Here is a 21,100-nt window from a genome sequence, read left to right on the forward strand (position 1 = left end):
GTGCATGCAATAAAAGTAATAATTTTTAATAAATTGTACTGTTTAACATTCAGAGTCTTTATGAATAGGTTCTTTAAACATATGAAAAACAATAGCTTATTGGACCTTTTTAAAAAAAAATTCTGGATATATATATAACCGTAGGAGGTTATGTTACACATGACCAGTCTGCCCAAAAACTATGCAAGAGCAAGAAGCATGTTGAAATGGTGGCAAATTTTCGATTCGGACGGTGCATGTGTTCAAATGGGGAGAAATACCGCAATGTAGTACCGCCCCTTTCAAATGTTGCTTCAGCCCAGTCACGAAATATTCTAGCAGAGCTGGTTCTGCTAGAACCCTGCTAGATCGGTGGAGCATTTCTGCTAGAATGCTGTAAGAATTTCCAGCTTTGTTAGAACTGTGCTAGATCGTCGTAACTGGGAGATTTCTTCCACTTGAAGCAGTGTATGCACTTGGTAAGAAACCAGTCAAGGAAAATTTCAAATGGGCAACAACAGCAGTGAAAGCAAGCCAGCGATGGTGTAGGAAAGCCCCCAAAAAACGCTCCGTTGTTTTGCTGTTCGTAGAAATGTTTCTTGACTCCTTTCCTTTTCGAGCTGCGTACTGGCCCTGTGTGTCCTAAATAGTTCCGTAGTAACTTTTTTACAAGGGCGAAACCATTAATGTAAACAAACAATCTATCCCACTTGCTCTGGTGACAGTTATCGTTGTGTAAGAGTGGGATAGGCCAGCAAAATGAAATGGTACCCTAGTGTACGAACGCGTAATATAGAGTTATCTAAGCCCGATCTCACGCACACTAGCACGCCATTTGATTTGCTGGTAGGTACAAAATTTAACCACAATCTTTTTCGTGTACGTACACGCAATACATGCGCATGTAGATAACTCTATTGGACGTTTTATGAAATGTACATTCCCAACTTCTATAAACATATTTAATTATACACGGAAAGGAGTTCCATCTAAAATTTAACAATTCAAATTAGTTGGCTTCAAATTGGTGAAACAGTGATTTTTTTGGTTAAATTAGCTAACATTACAGATAAATTTACCATTGGGGAAGGCTGCGGGTACAGAATGTTGAGACTGTCCAATGTTTGACAGATCCGAACGAGCAGGGCACCTTATGCCTTTGAAGCACATAAAAAAAGAGTTAAATAATGTTAAATTAATTTAAATTAAGTTAAATTAAGTGAAATTAAGTTCAATCAAGTTTTATTAAATAAAATAAAATAAAGTTTAATCATGTTTTATTAAGTAAAATGAAGTTAAATTTAAATTTAATAAGTTAATTTGAGTAAAATCAAGTAACATTTGATTGAATTTAGAAAAAAATTGAATTCAGTTAAATTAAGTTAAATTAATTAAATTTACTTAAATTATTAAGTTTAATTGATGCTAAATTGTTAAATTAAATAAAATTATGTTAAATTGATTAAATTAAGTTAAATTATTAAGTTAAATTGATGTTAAATTGCTAAATTAAATAAAATTATGTTAAATTGATTAAATTTAGTTAAATTATGTTAAATTGATGAAATTTCATTAAAATTAGTTTAACTTAGTTAAATTTAGTTAAATTAGTTAAACTTAGTTGAAATTAGCCTTTTTGTATAATTTAATAGAATTTGACGTAATATGGTTAAATTACGTTGTGTTAAGTTAAATTTAATTAAATTAAGTTAAATTAAAATAAGTTAAATTAAGTTAAATTATTTGAAATTAAGCTAAGTTAAATTAAGTTAAATCGAGTAAAGCTAAGTTAAATTGAATTAATTTAAGTTAAATTAAGTTCGATTAAGTTAAATTAAGTTGAATTAAGTTAAATTGGGCTGAATTTCATTAAATTGAATTAAATTAAGTTTAATTAAGTTGAATTATGTTAAATTAACTTAAATTTAGTTAAATTAAGTTAAATCAATTTAAAATAAGTTAAAATAAGTTGAAATAAGTTGAAATAAGTTAAATTAAGTTAAATTAAGATGAAATAAGTTAAATTAAATTAAATTAAGTTAAATTAAGTTGAATTACGTTGAATTAAGTTAAATTAAGTTAAACTAAGTTAAATTATGTTAAATTATGTTAAATTAAGTTAAATTAAGTTAAATTAAGTTAAATTAAGTAAAATTATGTTAAATTATGTTAAATTAAGTTAAATTTTGGCTGATTTTAGCGTGACGCACTTTATGGGTGAAGCCTAGGATGGTCAATTATAACAAAGTTCAAAAAGCCTGGAATCTATTGAAACATTCAAATAATTTTCTGGACTACCAAAAACCGTTCCAAGAATAGCGGAAAAGCATGCTACACCAAAAATTACTAGTTAAAACAGTCGAAAAATTAGCTGGATGTACCGAGAAACGTGACAAGATCAAAAAAGAAACGAACTAAATCAGCAAAAAGGCTAGGTGAATAGAGCAAGCTTCACAGGCAGCAATGGAGGATTTTGAAATGAAAACTAGTAGAAATAGCAGAAAAAGTAGCTATTATAACCAAAGCACATACCAAGAATAGTGGCAAAGTTGGCTAAACTAGCTAAAAAGATTTGTGAAAATATGTGGATTCACAGCCATCAATGGAAAATTTTGAAAATTATTCCTAAAAAATAGTTGAAAAAAGTCTAAAAACTCGCTGGGCTAGCCATAAAGCTCACAAGGATACCTTAAAATCTAGCTAAAATAGCTAACAGACTTTCTGAAAACAAACAGCTTTTGAGACTGACAGCATTTTTCCAGCTTACAATTTAGCTAGATTACTATATTTTGGACCAGGATTTGTTTTATGATTTCTAACTAAAAAAAATGTGGTTGAAAAAACAACCTTTTTTTTAGGATTTTTAACTAAATTTTAGTAAGATTCACAATAACCTTCTTTCCGTGTAGGTAACTCGGGACTCCAGTAACCAAACTTCAGTGCACAGAACGGTTAGACAAATATAAAATGTTTGTTATTTCCAGTTTTTTTAAGGGTCCTCTAAGCTATTGTTTTTCATATAATTTGTAGTAGATTTGTTTACATTGCGTGTTCTTTTTTTGTTTTGCTTTGTTTTTTTTTTTAAAAAAAAGGTCCTGTAACTAGTCCTATAATTTATTTTGTTTCATATGTTTATAGGACCTATTCAAAAAGACTCTAAATGTTAAACAGTACAATTTATTAAAAAATATTTTTATTGCTTGATAAACTGTTAATGTTGAATAAACACTGAAGTTACAATATTTATTCTTAATATTAAATCAAGTCCGTGGAAAATAATATAATATATAAGTGAGAATTCTAAGTACTATAATTGTAAACGTTTTAACCCTTATAAGAAATGCAGGCACAATAATTTGTTATTTTCTGAGATTTTTTTTATGGTCCCCCCCCACTATTGCCTTTGATGATTTTTTTCGGTCTAATTTCTGCCATTTGACTATTCTGCCATTTGACTGTTCTGCCGTTTAACTGTTCTGCCATTTGACTGTTCTGCCGTTTGACTATTCTGCCATTCAACTCTCCTGTTAATGAATTATTCTGCCATTTGATATTCTGCCATTTAACTATTCTGCCATTCAACTCTTCTGCTAATTAATTATTCTGCCATTTGACTATTCTGCCATTTGACGGTTCTGCCATTTGACTATTCTGCCAACAAACTATTCTGCTAACTAACTATTCTGCCATTTAATTTTCTGCCATTTAATTTTCTGCTATTTATTTTTTCTGCTGATCAACTTTCTGCCATTTAATTTTCTGCTAATTAATTTTCTGCTAATAAATTTTTCTGCTTATTAACATTCTGCCATTTAACTTTTCTGCTTTTTAATTTTACTGCCTTTTGATTATTCGGCTTTTTGACTTATTCTGCCAATTAATTTTCTGCCTTTTAATTTTCTGCTGATTGACCTTTTCCGCCATTTAATATTTTGCCATTTGACCTATTCTGCTATTTGACCTTTCTGCCATGTGATTTTCTGCCATTTGGCATTCTGCCATTCGGCATTCTGCCGATCGGTTTTCTGCCGATTGACCCGACCCCGATCGGCCTCGGGGGCTGAGAGGTTTTTGGTCAATCTCTCTGGCAGCTTCTAACCTAATAAACATCAATATTTAAAAAAAAATCCAACGTTTAGAGGTTCAATCTTACCCAGCGGATACAGCACAATGCGCATTTCCGGAAAAGCACTGCCATCGTATGGCCAGTGGCCACTTTCTCAGAAACATGCCCTTGCCCTGGCAACTCAGAGAAGCAGGAAATTTTGAGTTGGAGAAGGATGTTGAGGTTTATTTACCGATCCCAAACCGTGTTGGCCATGCACTGGATTGGACAAGTCCTCCTAGTTCATGGCCAACACGGTTTGGGGATCGAAAAACGGTAAAATCCGGATTTTTTGTTCCGCACAGACTGTTAGCAGAAAAAAGTGCTACACGAGGCTGAAAAATTCTATCACTTTGACATTTAAGAAATAGCGATGCACGCACCTGGTGGCAACTTTGTGCAACAGCCGCAAAGCCAATTTACACATTGGATGGCTTTTTGAGCAAAAACCAGCGCGATGTGTAGAATCAACACATCGATTCCAAAACAACGCGGTGTACACATTCGATGTGTCATATCGACACATTTTGGGCGTAATTTTAATCTTCAGTGCACCCAACTGGCGGTCGCATGATTGTGATACACGGCGGCATGAAAGTATATCAGAATCAGAATCTGTCCTCATGCATTTTTTGCGATATAGGGGTATGACATTTTTTCCCGTTACCAACAATTATCGACATTACCGACGGCTGATTGATTGTATTGCAGAAAAAAAAATCTTGACATAACGAGGATTGAACCATCAACTTCTAGGTTGCTGAGCCGACACGCTACCACCGCACCATGGACGCTTGATGAATTGTGAGTGACAGAGGGCGAACATAATGTTCTCTCTGGAGTGTTGCTCGGGGACGCGCCAGCATTATATGTGTTGGTGAGAACTGCAAATCGCTGACATGTTCACACGCGGGCAAAATTGAGCTATGAGCTTGCTGCAAAAACTGTAACATTTTCTTTAGCAAATCCACTGTTGCAGATTTTGAGCTATATATTTACTTTGGGTTTAGATGGCGCATGTGATAGTTTGCTTCAGGAATGTGAAGAAAATTTGTTCCTGGTGTCATGTCCGTCCGTGTATTTAATTTATTTCTGCAATTGTTAAAGTTGCACATCCTTAACAGAGATCTAATCTCACTGGTTTGTGCAGGGCCTCACATAAAATGAGCATTGAGATAGGTGAATGTTCCTAGCTTCGCTGTGGAGTTAGAAATTCGGAATTTAAAAAAATTTCAAGCGAAGTCTCGTGGTCAGAGTTTGCTAAAGTCGATCAACTAAAAATCCATGAAAATCCAGCCCTACATGTTGGTTGTTTTTCAACCACACACACATTACTGATTGATCATACGGTAGACTTCAAAATGTTTCTTTATGTGGCGTTATCAGTTCAGAGAAAGCTTTCATAGTGACGTAGATTGTTTTATGTTTGTTACGGAAGAAATTTGATGAGACGTTTACAAAAATTTAACGTAAAACATTATGTTGCTAAAAAAATAGATTAGACTCAATATCATAAAAAAAAAGTTACGTTCTTCTGCAAATTTACTCAAGACTTTTTTCCAATACAAGACAAACATCGAAGCAAATGATAAGAAAGCTAAATGCCCAGCCGATTCAAGACGCTTCAACAGTTATTTAGAACTTTAGTAGTCATCTGAAACTTCATCAATGCGCTCGTTTTTCCTCAACAATAGTTATTATTTGCGGGTTTTTTCTAACAGTGTTCCACTCAAACCGTTGTAAAGATGACAGAGCTGAAAACAGCTGGTAATCAACAAAACTCTGTTTCAAAACCACAGCAAAATATCACCAAACGTAACAATGGAGCGGTTGAATCAAGTTCCAAAATAACGTGTAGAAGGAGCAATACTTTGGACAATATTGCATATCATCTTGGAATTCCAAAATCAGATGCAGATGAAGTGGATGATGACAGGAGTGTTTATGTAACCCTTTTATGTGCGTTGAAAACATACTCAAAGATCAACATGAGTTAGCATTTTATACATTTTTTTTCATAAAATTATTTTTATTAGATCCTTTTCGGTACTGGGACCTGGTTAGGACCGAATCGGCTTTTGTAATTATATTTTACAACCCGGTCGGAAATTGCGGGCGCAATTTTGGCGTTCGTCTAGGAGCTTGCGCCAGCCGTCTGGCAGAATTTCCCCCAGATTTGCCCCAGATTTCTGCCATGATTTCTGGCGAATATGACACCAACCGGTCATGCACGGTTCAACTGATTGAACCGGTTGATTTTGTTGCCAGACAGCTGGCAGAAATTTTGCCCGATTTTCGCCAGATTCGTCTGGCGTTACGCAAAACTTGACTAGAAAAAGTGTGCCAAGTGTGTCTGAACTGCACGACAAAAGTCCGCCTGCGATGTTCAAAAAATCATATCAAATCGATAATCTTTTGAAATCCAATCGTTTGAAAACGAGCCAAAAAGTGCGTTTAGATTTTGTGATAGAGTTGGAACTATAGTTTCTGAATGATTTGCAGCAATACTAAAAAAAATGTTTTAAATAAATCTTTGTAATTTAACTTTAGTCATTAAAACAATCACGAATAACAATTCGCAGGTTGTTAGCTTTTAAAACAGACCGTATATCAAATTTACACATAAAAACCTAAACGCTTGGAAACTAGGTTGGTTCCATTGAAAAAAAAAACGCACACTTCCGCGCGCTTGAAATTTTTAGTGTTAATATTCATGAGCCACACTTTCTGTAGTCACGGTTATATTGTCCAGAAAAGGCGCTTTGTTTCTTGCTTCTGATAATGCTTGAAGTTCTGCTGTAGATTAAAAAGCACATGTGCGTACTTTGAGCACTATCAAGAGCCGATGTTTACATGTTAACGTTCGGTAGTGGTTCAGTGTTATGACCTTTTCTTATCACCCATGCTTCTTAGCGAAATTTAAGCGGCGGATTACAATATGTACGCAAAAACTACCCGGAAAATCAAAGGTTACACATTAACGACCCCCAGGTCTTTTGTAGTATCTATTGCAAGTTTCTGATCGAACCGAGCAGTCCAAAGGCTTGAATCGGAAGAACCCAAACTTTTTTCTACTCCAAGGAACCAGGGTTCGAACTGACGACCTTTGGATTGCGAGTCCAACCTTCGCTAGTGATTTCATTGGAGCAGGCTTGGTTTGGTGTGTTTTTTGTCTTTATAGCAGGGAGACGACTCCCAAACCTGGAATGACTTAACGGTCTAACAACTGCCAAGGCCAGGACCGACGTTTTACTTCCCCATCCAATGGAAAGTTGGAGCAGATGGGAATCGAACCCATGATCATCCGCTTACAAAGCGGACAGTGTAACCATTCGGCTTAGCCTGCTGTCATTTTTCTTTTAAATTCATTTTAAAAAACCCGAATTAATATCACCAAGAGATGCAAGAGAGCCTTTCTTACAAAAAGATGAAAATGGTCTATGATTCACTTTTTAAAAAAATATATGTATCGGTATTGCACTTTGTCGATCTATTATAATAAGCCAGAAAGAACACTTAGGGGGAGATGGGGTAATATGCACCCCCGGGGCAAAATGCACCCCCTGCTTTTTTCGGTATTTGCAAGAATTTTCCGGGAAAAAATCATAGAAATTGGAAGCTTAACATTGCTAAACCATGCTGGAAAAATTTGAGCATCGTAGTATAAAAACAGCTTAAGTTATTTGCAAAACTTTAAAATGTTGTGTTTTCATCTAATTTTCATTGAACTTTCATTCATATTTGGACAGTATAAAAAGCATTTATTGATATTGTAAGTGTTGAGGTATATAGTTTTTGCCATAATCTTCATTATTCTGTAGATATATGAGTCCAAAAACATCAAAAAATGCATTTTTAATTAAATTTTCTGCAAAAGCGTGATCGGGGCAAAATGCACCGCTGTGATGCTCCTTTGTAAAAACAGCGGTGTCATCTAGTGGTGACTAGTGAAAACTGCTTTTACCCGGTGCATTTTGCCCCATGTTGTGGTGCATTCTGCCCCGTTGTTGTAGTGCATTTTGCCCCAATGTTGCGGTGCATATTGCCCCGCATGGTTGTTTGAAATGAATCAAAAATGTTTTTAGAAATTGGATATTTTCGAACAATTTTGAGGTTTTTTAAGACTTTTTTCGCATGGATGACGAAGAATAATAGTTGTTTTAGAACATCGAACAAAATACTTCCACAGTAATGCAGTATTGGTTGAGAAATCACAGTTTTCCCTTAGGGGGTGCATATTACCCCTTCTCTCCCTACATGCGCAGCGTAAATGTGTTGGCGTTTATGCTTCGACTTGACGAGAAGACTTTCGAGCGGAAACGAGCCGAGACTTCGAATTTGATGTTCAGTATATGATTCTGTATAAATCCAACAATGTAATAGGAAAAAAATACGGTAAAAATAAGACGCAAAACATGGATCTCTGGAAATAAATTTTAGAAAAGCTTCAAACTTTGGGAACAAGCAGTTTATGGCGCATGTTTTCGAAAGAGTTTTTTGTTTGAAATTATTTTTTTTAATTTGAAAGTGTTATCTTTAAAATAGTCCAAAAAATACCTCTATAAACTAACATAATCCACTAATGTGGTTGGTGCCTTCCTCACTCTATTCCAACAATGGGTGATATATGAGCAATTCTCTACGAAATCGGTCTTTTTTCTTCAATTTTATTTTTTGTATTTTTTAATCCGACTGAAACTTTTTTGGTGCCTTTGGTATGCCCAAAGAAGCCATTTTTCATCATTAGTTTGTCCATATAACTTTCCATACAAATTTGGCAGCTGTCCATACAAAAATGATATGTGAAAATTCAAAAATCTGTATCTTTTGAAGGAATTTTTTGATCGATTTGGTTTGTAGGTATGGGTATGGACTATAGTATACACTGGAAAAATTGATACAAGGTAAAATCAATACTGATTTTTTCAAAAAATCGAAATATTCGTCACAAAAATTTTTCAACTTAATTTTTCGATGTAAAATCAAATTTGCAATCAAAAATTACTTAAGTGAAATTTTGATAAAGTGCACCGTTTTCAAGTTAAATCAATTTTTAAGGTAACTTTTTCAAAAATAGTTGCAGTTTTTCATTTTTTTAAATTAGTGCACATGTTTGCCCACTATTGAAAAACATATTTTTGAAAAGCTGAGAAAATTATCTAAATTTTGCTTAAGTGAACTTTGTTGATACGACCCTTAGTTGCTGATATATTGCCATGCAAAGGTTCAAAACCAGGAAAATTGATGTTTTCTACGTCTCACCCAAAAAACGCACCAATTTCTTATGCCGATATCTCAGCAACTAATGGTCCGATTTTCAATGTTAAAATATGAAACATTCGTGAAATTTTCCGATCTTTTCGAAAAAAAATATTTTCAAAATTTTTAAATCAAGACTAACCTTTTAAAAGGCCCAAATATTCAATGTTACGCCTTTTTAAAATGTTAGTCTTGGTTTAAAAATTATGAAAATATTTTTTTCGAAAAGTTCGGAAAATTTCACGAATGTTTCATATTTTAACATTGAAAATCAGATCATTAGTTGCTGAGATATCGGCGTTAGAAAATGGTGGGTTGTTTGGGTGAGTCTTAAAAAAACAACAATTTTCCTGGTTTTGAACGTTTGCATGGCAATATCTCAGCAACTCGTATCTACAAAGTTCAATAAAGCAAAATTTAGATAATTTTCTCAGCCTTTCAAAAATATTTTTTTCAAGAGTGGGCAAAATGTGCACTAATTTAAAAAAATGAAAAACTGCAACTATTTTCAAAAAAGTTACCTCAAAATGAATTTAACTTGAAAACGGTGCACTTTATTAAAATTTCACTTAAGTACTTTTTGATTGCAAATTTGATTTTACATCGAAAAATTAAGTTGAAAAATTTTTGCGACGAATATTTTGTTTTTTTGAAAAAATCAGTACTGATTCAAAAATTCATAACTCGGTCAAAAATTTTTTGCACAACCTGGAAATTTCTGAAAAGTTGGCATTTGATGTCCTCTAAAACATATCAAAAAATGAAAAAAAAATTAAAATAGTGTTTTTTTGCAAATCATGTTTTAGTGACAAAAAGTTAAATTAAAAATCACCAAAAAAAATTTTACCGTGTATCAATTTTTTCCAGTGTAGTCCATACCCATACCTACAACTTTGCCGAAGACACCAAATCGATCAAAAAATTCCTTCAAATTATACAGATTTTTGAATTTTCACTTATCATTTTTGTATGGACAGCTGCCAAATTTGTATGGAAAATTATATGGACAAACTAATGATGCAAAATGGCTTCTTTGGGCATACCGAAGGCACCAAAAAAGTTTCAGTCGGATTAACACTGGAACGCCCAACGCATGTCCAACTTACACGGACGCCCAAGCCTCCCAAAAAAGGTGGAACGGTAACTTCAACTCGCTGGTTCTCGGGCATTACTCAACCAATCGGGACGATTCTTGTTTCCAGTGATTTGTTAGAATGTCTTGATGCTCCTACTAAAATTTTGCAGAAACAGATTTGAACAAATCTGTAATTTTTGCGACCGAAAACATCGTTCCACCTTTTTTTAAAACGACTGCCTCCGCGGAATTTTCGGCGATTTTTTTTACACGCGAAAAAAAAAGTTGGAACGATGTTTTTGATCGCAAAAATTACAGATTTGATCAAATTAAGTTCTGCAAAGTTCTAGAACCATCTAGACATCCTAACAAATCACTGGAAAGAAGAATCATCTTGATTGGTTGAGTTATGCCGGAGAACCAGCGAGTTGAAGTTACCGTTCCAACTTTTTTGGAGCCTTGGGCGTTGGAATGTTAAAAAATACAAAAAAAAATCGAATGAACGAAATCTGAGAGAACTACTCATATGATATGATGGATTTGGACACAAATTTCGTCTAATTTCGTTAAGTCCCGGAAAACAAAAAACACACATATCACTCAAGGGCTCATAAGTGGCATCATAAGTGGTCATAGCTTGAGACAGGGTTGCCAGATCTTCAATGTTTTAAACTCGTTGGAAAGGTCTTTCGATTACCTTACCAAGGATGGGTCGGATGATGGATCCGGACATTGTTTACATACATTTAAGAGAGATCCGGCTACAAAAAAAGTACATAAATATCACTTAAGTGGTCAGAACTCGGGACAGGGATGCCAGATCTTCAATTTTTTTAATTTAATTTTTAATTAAATATTTCTTTATTGAACTTTCTTATAATAATTACATGTCTTTTACATGCTTAGTGGTATGGCCTAATGCTCTTCATCTTTGTTGTATTTTTCGTTTTATTATTAACTGTTCACATCTATTTTATTAACTTCAAACTGTTTTACATTATTGCATTGAATTGAATACATTTGGGTAAAAAAAGGTTCAACAACTAATCCTAACTTAAAGCTAAAAAAAAATCATTTAAATATCCAAAATCACTAGAACGAGTAAACTACGAACTGTATTTTAAGATAAATGCTCCAAGCGTTCTTACCTGTTCCTGGCGAGTTTTGCACCCACGCAGTGTTGTTGTCATCTCGATGAAATTGTTCAAAAGTTCTTGTGGTGAAAACAGGTCACTACTGCCTTCACCCGTTGATGTTGGTTGGTTTTCCCTCGGTTGCTGACTGAAGCCTGGAGGTGTTGTATTCTCTGCAACTCTTTGCCGCTGATTCAACGGCAATGGCTGCAGATTTGGAACCACTCGAACAGATCCTGCTCCTGGTGACGCCAAAGCAGGAAAATCCACGTCCGTGTATGCTGGTGGTGTTTTGCGACGATTTGGTTGGTGCCTCGTCGTCGCTTGCTGCCGAATTTTTACAAACTCAGCAGCTTCGATTCTTGGTAGAATGGTCGCCGCCGCAATTGAAGCATTTTGCTTATATGTTCTCGTTGATTGTTTCGCAAGCTTGAGTTTTGTGCTCACTTCCGCAGGTTGCACAACGACTCTTGATGAAACAGTTCCTTCCACCATGTCCAAACTGCAAGCAATTCGAACATTGTGTCACGTCACAGTGCACTGGACGATAACGTTCCCAGGTCACGATGATGTTGAAAATTGCCCGAACTGCTTTCAGCTCAGACGCCGTTGTCGATCCTTTCTCGAGATGAAACAGGTACAGTTGATCACGATACTTGATGTCCTTGTTGTGTCTCGTCATCTTAAGTTCAACATAAGAGTTTTGAGCTCTTCTTTCAGCACACTCACATCCATGTCGTACAGGCCTTGGAGGACCTGTTTCATGGGGCGTATTCAATCTTTGTGTTGTTCAGGAAATCCCGAACGTAGTTGTAATCCTTTCTGGTAGGTAGCAGAATTTTGAGTCCATCAGCACACAAGCGAATGGAAGCTCGTAAAGCACCAGATTTGATAAACCCGGTCAGCCACTTTCGCACCGAATCCGATGACGATGTTTTCACAAAAATGGGTGGCAACTTTTCCCGTCATTCAAATTCTTCCTTCTCGCACACGTCCACAGCAGTGGTGTCACGGTTCGCTCACTCGAAACGTGGTTCAAACGATACGTCATGACGCTCAAGTGTGGTTCGCTCATGATTGCGAATCAAGCACGAGCGAATCACGATCCGAACGCCTGCCGTGGTTCGCATGATCCCTTGCTCTCTCATCGCGAATGAGAGTGAGAGGGACCATCAATGAGCGGTTCGCAAGAAGAGCTAAAAAACAGCACTCAGAGAAAAACATTTCATGATTTTGACAACAGAAGGTGACTATGGAGGGCTACAGAGCATGGCTGCAACAACTCATTGGGATGTCCTGGGTCTTCCAATGACTCCCTGGATTTATTATCGGTGGGTCCATCGCCGTAACAAGCAAGAGGTCTGCGGTTTATGACTGCAGATCATACCCGCATAGCTCCATTGAGTATGGTAGACTTTTGTATATTATGTTGTTATGTCCTGGGTCAACAGAGGACTCCCTGGTTCCTTGGGGACCATCCACAAACGTGGACACTTTTTTTGGAAATCTAAACCCCCCCCCCCCCTCTAACGTGGACAATTTCCATTCAAGCTAAATCTTTCTTCTATGGAGCGTTGTTAATCGCAATAGCCCCCCCCCCCCCTCACCCTAAGGTGTCCACGTAGTTTATGGATGGTCCCTCGATAACTTTATCGTTAACAAATTTGAACAATTTTGTGGGAGTGAAGAATAAAAACAAATAAGTTTTTCTATCAGTGCCTACATTCTCCGTTGGCGAACCGTTCGCTGAACGCTCTCTTTACTCCGTTCAGAGCGGAGCGGCAAGCGAGCAGAGAAATGATGATCGAAATTTTGGTTCGCGAACCGTTCAAACCCGCCGCTCTGAGCGTTCAATAAGCGCTCACCCGATAGGTTCGTCGATTGAGTGGCTATAATTCGCTCAAAAGCGAACCGTGACACCACTGGTCCACAGGGAGGGTAGCGAACTGGTTTCCAAACGAATTTTGAGCGTTCTTACTCAAACTGCCTGGCTTTGCAGGTAGCGCTTCGGCATTCTTTAGCTTCTTCAAATCTGCCGATCCTGCTGGTGAGGACCGCCTCTTTTTCTTGCCGTGAGGCATTTTTGCACTTTTTAAGCACTTTTCAGGAGCTAATATCCAGGAGTACCTCACTGATTGGTGGTCCACAAAGGAAATGCCAGATCTTCAATGTTTTAGACTCGTTGGAAAGGACCTTACCAACGATGGGTCGGATGATGGAAAAAGTACATAAATATCACTTAAGTGGTTATAACTCGAGTCAGGGATGCCAGATTATCAATGTTTTGGAAAAGGTCTTTCAATTACCTAACTAACGACGTATAAGACCGATTCTTAGCACTTGTTTATCAAGCAGTAATTTTTTCAAGTTGAACTTTGGCTGGTTCTGATAATTTTCCATGTTTTCCCACTATTTGAACCACACAATAAAATATAAACGCTGGGAATTTTTAATTTTCCCAACTGTTTTAAATAATAGCTCAAATTAATGGAAGGAATGCAGATATTTAATCAATCTAAACGGTATTTTATAGTAAAATGACTCTTTTATAAGCCCTCTAATTGACAGAAGCAGATTCTGTAGGTATAAAATTATACAGGACATTTGAAAAGGGGGTATATGGAAGCGTTGTCCCGTCACGAAAAATGACAATAGTTTAATTTGCAATAGTTCGTGAAATCGGTTTTGCATCATATTTTAGATTCTCTTCGTACTCAAAAAACCCTTTAAGGTACCACTAAAGCCGAAATCTGGTAAATTTTCTGAATTTTTGCCAACACTTCCAAAAAATGTCGCGCAACATAAATTGATGTTGCAAGGTACCCAGTCAATACATTTCGATTTCTGAAACAGAATCTAACTAGAATCGTATACGAATTCCGTTTCTGTGCTCGAACTGGTTGTTGTAGATTTGTTGAGATATCCTAGGTCATCCAGAACTCCCTAGAGTTGAGGCCTGTGGGTTTCCGCCGTAACAAGCAAGAGGTCGATAGTTTTCGATTCCGGAACAAATGCGAATAGCTTCAGTGGGTATGGTTGACTACTTTGTTGATATGTTGGGATATCCTAGATCATCAAGAACTCCCTGAAGTTGAGGCCTGTGGGTCTACCGCCGTAACAAAAAAGAGGTCGATAGATTTTGAATCTGGATCATATGCGAATAGCTTCAGTGGGTATGGTAGACTTCTTTGTATATATGTTGGGGTATCCTAGGTAATCCAGAACTCCCTGAAGTTGAGGTCTGTGGGTCTACCGCCGTAACAAGAAAGAGGTCGATAGATTTCGACCCAGGATCATACGCGAATAGCTTCAGTGGGTATGGTAAACTTCTTTGTAGATATGTTGGGATATCCTAGGTCATCAAGAACTCCCTAGAGTTGAGGCCTGTGGGTCTTCCGCCGTAACAAGCAAGAGGTTGATAGTTTTCGATTCCGGAACAAATGCGAATAGCTTCAGTGGGTATGGTTGACTACTTTGTTGATATGTTGGGATATCCTAGATCATCAAGAACTCCCTGAAGTTGAGGCCTGTGGGTCTACCGCCGTAACAAAAAAGAGGTCGATAGATTTTGAATCTGGATCATATGCGAATAACTTCAGTGGGTATGAAAGACTACTTTGTTGATATGTTGGGATATCCTAGGTCATCCAGAACTCCCTGAAGTTGAGGTCTGTGGGTCTACCGCCGTAACAAGAAAGAGGCCGATAGATTTCGACCCAGGATCACTCTTTGGAGTTGAGGCCTGTGGGTCTACCGCCGTAACAAAAAAGCTGTCGATAGATTTCGACCCAAAATCATATGCGAATAGCTTCAGTAGGTATGGTAGACTCCTTTGTAGACTTCTTTGTAGATATGTTGGGATTTTGTAATTTTGCAATTTTGTAATTTTGTAATTTTGTAATTTTGTAATTTTGTAATTTTGTAATTTTGTAATTTTGTAATTTTGTAATTTTGTAATTTTGTAATTTTGTAATTTTGTAATTTTGTAATTTTGTAATTTTGTAATTTTGTAATTTTGTAATTTTGTAATTTTGTAATTTTGTAATTTTGTAATTTTGTAATTTTGTAATTTTGTAATTTTGAATTTTGTAATTTTGTAATTTTGTAATTTTGTAATTTTGTAATTTTGTAATTTTGTAATTTTGTAATTTTGTAATTTTGTAATTTTGTAATTTTGTAATTTTGTAATTTTGTAATTTTGTAATTTTGTAATTTTGTAATTTTGTAATTTTGTAATTTTGTAATTTTGTAATTTTGTAATTTTGTAATTTTGTAATTTTGTAATTTTGTAATTTGTAATTTTGTAATTTTGTAATTTTGTAATTTTGTAATTTTGTAATTTTGTAATTTTGTAATTTTGTAATTTTGTAATTTTGTAATTTTGTAATTTTGTAATTTTGTAATTTTGTAATTTTGTAATTTTGTAATTTTTTAATTTTGTAATTTTGTAATTTTGTAATTTTGTAATTTTGTAATTTTGTAATTTTGTAATTTTGTAATTTTGTAATTTTGTAATTTTGTAATTTTGTAATTTTGTAATTTTGTAATTTTGTAATTTTGTAATTTTGTAATTTTGTAATTTTGTATTTTTGTAATTTTGTAATTTTGTAATTTTGTAATTTTGTAATTTTGTAATTTTGTAATTTTGTAATTTTGTAATTTTGTAATTTTGTAATTTTGTAATTTTGTAATTTTGTAATTTTGTAATTTTGTAATTTTGTAATTTTGTAATTTTGTAATTTTGTAATTTTGTAATTTTGTAATTTTGTAATTTTGTAATTTTGTAATTTTGTAATTTTGTAATTTTGTAATTTTGTAATTTTGTAATTATTCCTTGGCTGCTGGCCAGGTCTCAAAAACTTCTCCGGAACCGTCGGCGAACATCCGATTCCGTCACTTTTCACGTAACCAATCCGATTTTGCAAAACAACTTTGAAGATTTTGCAAAGCACGACAAAGAGCAACATCAAAATGTTGCAAAACAGCACCTGCAACAAAACAAATCGCAGCGCAACCTAAAAGTGCACACTAAAAAGCGGTAAAGCAAAATTGGAATGTAAAAATATAAAAACTTTTCAAGAAATATTGCCAAAATTTAGAACATAGCAACAAACAATTTTCGTCTAATGATTTATTTTATTGCCCCCAAGACTGCAATACCATAACAGTATGATTTTTGTTGAAATAAAGCACAACGTGGGAAGCCAATGCGATATTGCATTATTTTTTTCCACAGTGCATGATACAAAATGCGAACTTGGCAAGGATGCCGACATGGCGGCTTGTGCCCGGAACACGGAATCTTTTTATTTCAAGGTGGTGGCCACTTAGGAATGGGATTCCGGCAGTCTGGAGGAACCATTTTATTCCTTGAAATGTCTTCTTCCCGGAGATATAAATATGAGCTAGATCTATAATGCCGTTTCAGCGCAATGGAGCTTCAAAGAGTTGAAGATTTTGAATCCCATACTATTTTATTTTTTTCACCGATTGAACCTTATTGATTCCAGCGTCGTGAAGAAAATACTGGACAGATTTTCTCCGTTTTGGTGTTGATTTGTTCGTCAGACAATTCTCTTCCCGTAGACGTAAAAATATAAGAGTTTGACAAAACTAATAAAGAGTTACAGCGATTTTCGCAAAAAAAAAGTTAGGCGAAATTTCCGGCTTGTGTGGAACCTTAAAATGCTTATTAGAAATCGAAAATTGGCCAAAAGGATCCAGAGTTACGTCTGACGCAAGTTTGCGTTGTCCCGTCACGCCAATTTTTTGGCCAAGGCACGAATTCAAAAAAAGATGCTCATTTCTCGTGTCTAGAAGCAAATCGTGTAACAGGCCAGTTTTTGATCGATCTAGACTAAATCGACCCTCCACACGGAACAAAATCCGGTTTGCGGAATCGCAAACTTTGCTTCCGATTTGCTTTAAAAATCGCAAATCTCCGTTTCCACCTGTCAGCAGGAAGCATTGCTTCCAAAATCGCAAACGGTGATTTTCGATATCGCAAACGTAACGCCGTAACGCATGCCTGCCAAAATCACCAGTACGCAGCCACCTCGTTTTTTTGCTTTTGAATCGACCGTTGAACCATGAATATTTTCCATTCCAAAAAGAAAAAGAAGAAGAAATTTCTAGGCAAAAACATATTTATTTATTTTTTAAATTATATATTCTGTACACACCCATTTTTGGATTTCGAGCTCGGCAGAATTCTGCCGAAAACAGAACAACTGATTTCTTCGGCAGAAAAATGCCGAACTTCGGCAAATTAACTGTCATTTTTCACCGAGTAATCGGTACAATGACTCACATTTTGCCGAGATTCGGCATATTTTTCTGCCGAGCGATAAGTTGTTCTGATTTCGGCAGAATTCTGCCGAAGTTCGGCATAAAAATCTGAGTGTGTATGCTTTAGAAATATAACAATTTTCAGCAGATCTTTGATTTGATTAACCGTGTTAGATGGCTGTTTCTGGCAATTTTTATACGATGACCTGGGTTCATCCCCACGATCTGGATGGCCTTCTGCGCCAGGGCATCCAGCTTTCCAGATAAACCTGCTGATCCAGTTACCGGAAACGAGTGTCAGCCGCCGCTCGTCGGAAGCAGGCGGTCAGGCCGGGGCATTTCTTTTGCAGTCTAGAAGGAGGAGGAAAGAAATTATAGATGGAAGTTAAATTAAGTAACTTTCTAAATTACCGTACAACAGTTTTGATTCAGGTGCGTAACCTGCGTCGGCAGCCTGAGGAACGGGCCCATAGTCCGAATGGCGTGACACCAGCCGCACCGACTTGCGAGCCACCAGCTTCGGCTTCTCTCCCACGTCATCCTTCTGACTGTACATAAAGTCGTCGAGCTGGTTCACCTCCCTACGAGCGCTCAAACGGATGTGATGCGAGCAGGTGCTATTCTTCACTTTTGAGTACAAATCAGCGGCATCCCATCCCGTATCGTCAGGGGTTTCTTCTCGTTGCGATCGACTGCTTCCAAGAACAACGAGCTGCAGTTGGAATTAACGGCTTCCTAGTAGATCGTGAAGTTTAATCGGGATGGACGCAGGGATTCCATCCGGTTTAGGCGGCCATCTTGAAGAAGTTTCGCCCCGTCGGAAGAGTACTTATAAGAGATGTTCAGCATGACGTACTGGCTTAGGCCTCTTTTGGTGATGAAGATTTGGTGGCCGAGGAGAATGGACGGGCGGGGTCAGCAAAAAATAAATCATCCTGTTAGATAAAAGATTAGATATTTTCATCGAGTTCTGCCAACATACCTTTCAAGTTTGAAGCAGCCCGAGTCAGTTCCAGTTCTGCAGAATCCAAATTTGCCTGTTGATTTTCCTGAGTCTCAAAGGGAAGCGAGATATTCAAGATGGCGTCTAATATGGCGGCAGAATGGAAAAAACACCATAAAAGGATTTTTAAGTTCAATCAACTAGTCAAATTTAACTAATCTGGGGTCGCTGAACTCGAATATGAGCCATATAATACTCCAAAGTACTCAGAGAATGTGCAATCCAAGATGGCGGCCAAGATGGCGAACCTAGAATATTGGAAATTTTTGTACAGATGTTTGACAGATGTTTGACGACAACGTTTTAAAAGATTAATGCCAATTTTAGCAAAAACTTACAAAAGAAATCTTTAAGGTTTGCTTTTGGAAAGACGCTTTATTCAGAAATCTTTTAAAAAATCGTGCACGACTGGGAATCGTCCCACAAAAAATCCTATTACTATTTGGAAGGTTTTGATGCGCTCTTTCGATTGAATTTTGGCCCGTAACCCGGAACTCAAAGCCTGATTTTCGAGAATTCCTTTTATGAAATACTTGTGCGATGTATGTATCCGCTTTTATAAATTTGTGCCGTCTATCACTGGAAAACCGCTCGTAAACTCACAATTTTCATATTTCAGATTTGTAGCCGTTGGGTCGGAGACGAAAATTCTATTTTTGATTCACAATTTTGGACCAGTAAATGTGGTCAAAGCCATTTTGCCTTCCTCACTGAGGTAAGGCTATAATCCTGCTCTAAAATTGAACTTTTTTTATTTAAAGCTCGAAAACCCACCTTGATGTATACATATTGACTCAGAATCGAAAACTGAACAAATGTCTGTGTGTATGTGTGTGCGTGTGTGTGTGTATGTGTGTGTGTGTGTGTGTGTGTGTGTGTGTTTTTTTTTTTTTTTTTTTTTTGCAAGGTCGGAATCTGCTATCAGACACCTGAGAATTCATTTCTCAGGTAGTGTGGGGTTGGGAAAACAAAAAGAGTTTTCCCGACCCACTAAACCAGTCCTTGAACGCCGTGCCCTTTTCCCCCCGGGACCACCTTTCGGTATAACTTCGGGGGGAGGCGTTGCATTTTCTGCACTAGTCTACTTACAGGATCCATGCCGGGTACTAGAACCATTTCCTGTTCCTCATACATATGAGTCCATGCGAGGGTTTAACCGCGCCCAAGAATCGCGTTGCTTTTGATCGGTTAGTCATATGCAGCCCTCTCCTTGGACCATCGAGACGTGTACCGATTTGGTAGAGCCAACCGTCATAACGTGCTCTCCTTCACAGCCACACTCGTGGGTTCTCGACTCCTGTGACCATCGAGACGTGTACCGATTTGGTAGAGCCGACCATCATAACGTGCTCTCCTTCACAGCCCCACTCGTGGGTTTTCGACTAGGCTTCTAGTCGTTCCTCCTCTGATCGTCTCTCCATTTCCGCTGGAGAGCCGAAGTGATCTGCGTCACTGCTCCGACGACCGCATTCCACTTGGCAATGTCGCTGCACATTCTTTGCACCACATTATCCGGGCTGGTGTCTGCTCCGATAATTGCCAGCATTTCGCTTCGCGCTGTCTCGAAGCGAGAGCAGGCGAACACCACGTGCTCCGGTGTTTCCTCGCACTCGTCGCAATCCGGACAGAGAGGAGACTCTGCATGTCCGAACCTGTGCAGGTACTTCCTGAAGCAGCCATGGCCCGACAGGAACTGTGTGAGGTGGAAGGTGACCTCTCCGTGCCTTCTGCTCACCCACGTGGATACGGACGGGATAAGCCGATGCGTCCATCTGCCTTTCTCCGTGGTGTCCCACTCACGTTGCCATCTTGCCAGCGATTCGGCTCTCGCAGCTTCCCGGATACCTCTCGTGCCTCTTCGGGTGTAGCGCACGGTGTCCTCCTCCAGTGTGATGCCGATGGGGATCATTGCGGCTATGACGCCAACTGCTTCCGACGAGATGGTCCTGTACGCGCTTGCAACCCGCATGGCCATCAGTCTCTGCGTTCTGTCGAGCAGCGCTCGATTTCGCTTCGTCCCCAGCGCCGTCCACCATACCGGTCCGCCGTACCTAAGTATGGACGTCGCGACACTTGCCAAGAGGCGGCGCCTACTGCTCCTGGGTCCAGCGTTGTTCGGCATCATCCTCGACAGTGCCATGATCGCCTTAGCCGCCTTCTCGCAGGCGTAATCGACGTGGCTGTTGAAGTTCAGCCGGTCATCCACCATCACCCCGAGGTACTTGAGCGCTCTCTTCGAGTGCACTACGTGTTCCCCA

General features: G+C 37.4%; 1 long non-coding RNA gene across 2 annotated transcripts; it reads right to left on the minus strand.

The window, feature by feature from the left end:
* Positions 1–16,667: 16,667 nt before the first annotated feature.
* LOC120424229 (uncharacterized) lies at positions 16,668–19,711 on the minus strand. 2 transcript variants are annotated; one of them, XR_005606352.2, is made up of 3 exons: positions 18,822–19,689; positions 18,251–18,707; positions 16,668–18,190 (listed from the first exon to the last, which is right to left on the minus strand). It is a non-coding gene; the product is annotated as an uncharacterized LOC120424229 (long non-coding RNA). The 2 variants fall into 2 exon arrangements; XR_005606351.2 differs by having other exon boundaries at positions 18,251–19,711.
* Positions 19,712–21,100: the final 1,389 nt, after the last annotated feature.

The sequence above is a fragment of the Culex pipiens genome, unplaced genomic scaffold (genome assembly GCF_016801865.2).
Source record: "Culex pipiens pallens isolate TS unplaced genomic scaffold, TS_CPP_V2 Cpp_Un0003, whole genome shotgun sequence".
Lineage (NCBI taxonomy): Eukaryota > Metazoa > Arthropoda > Insecta > Diptera > Culicidae > Culex > Culex pipiens.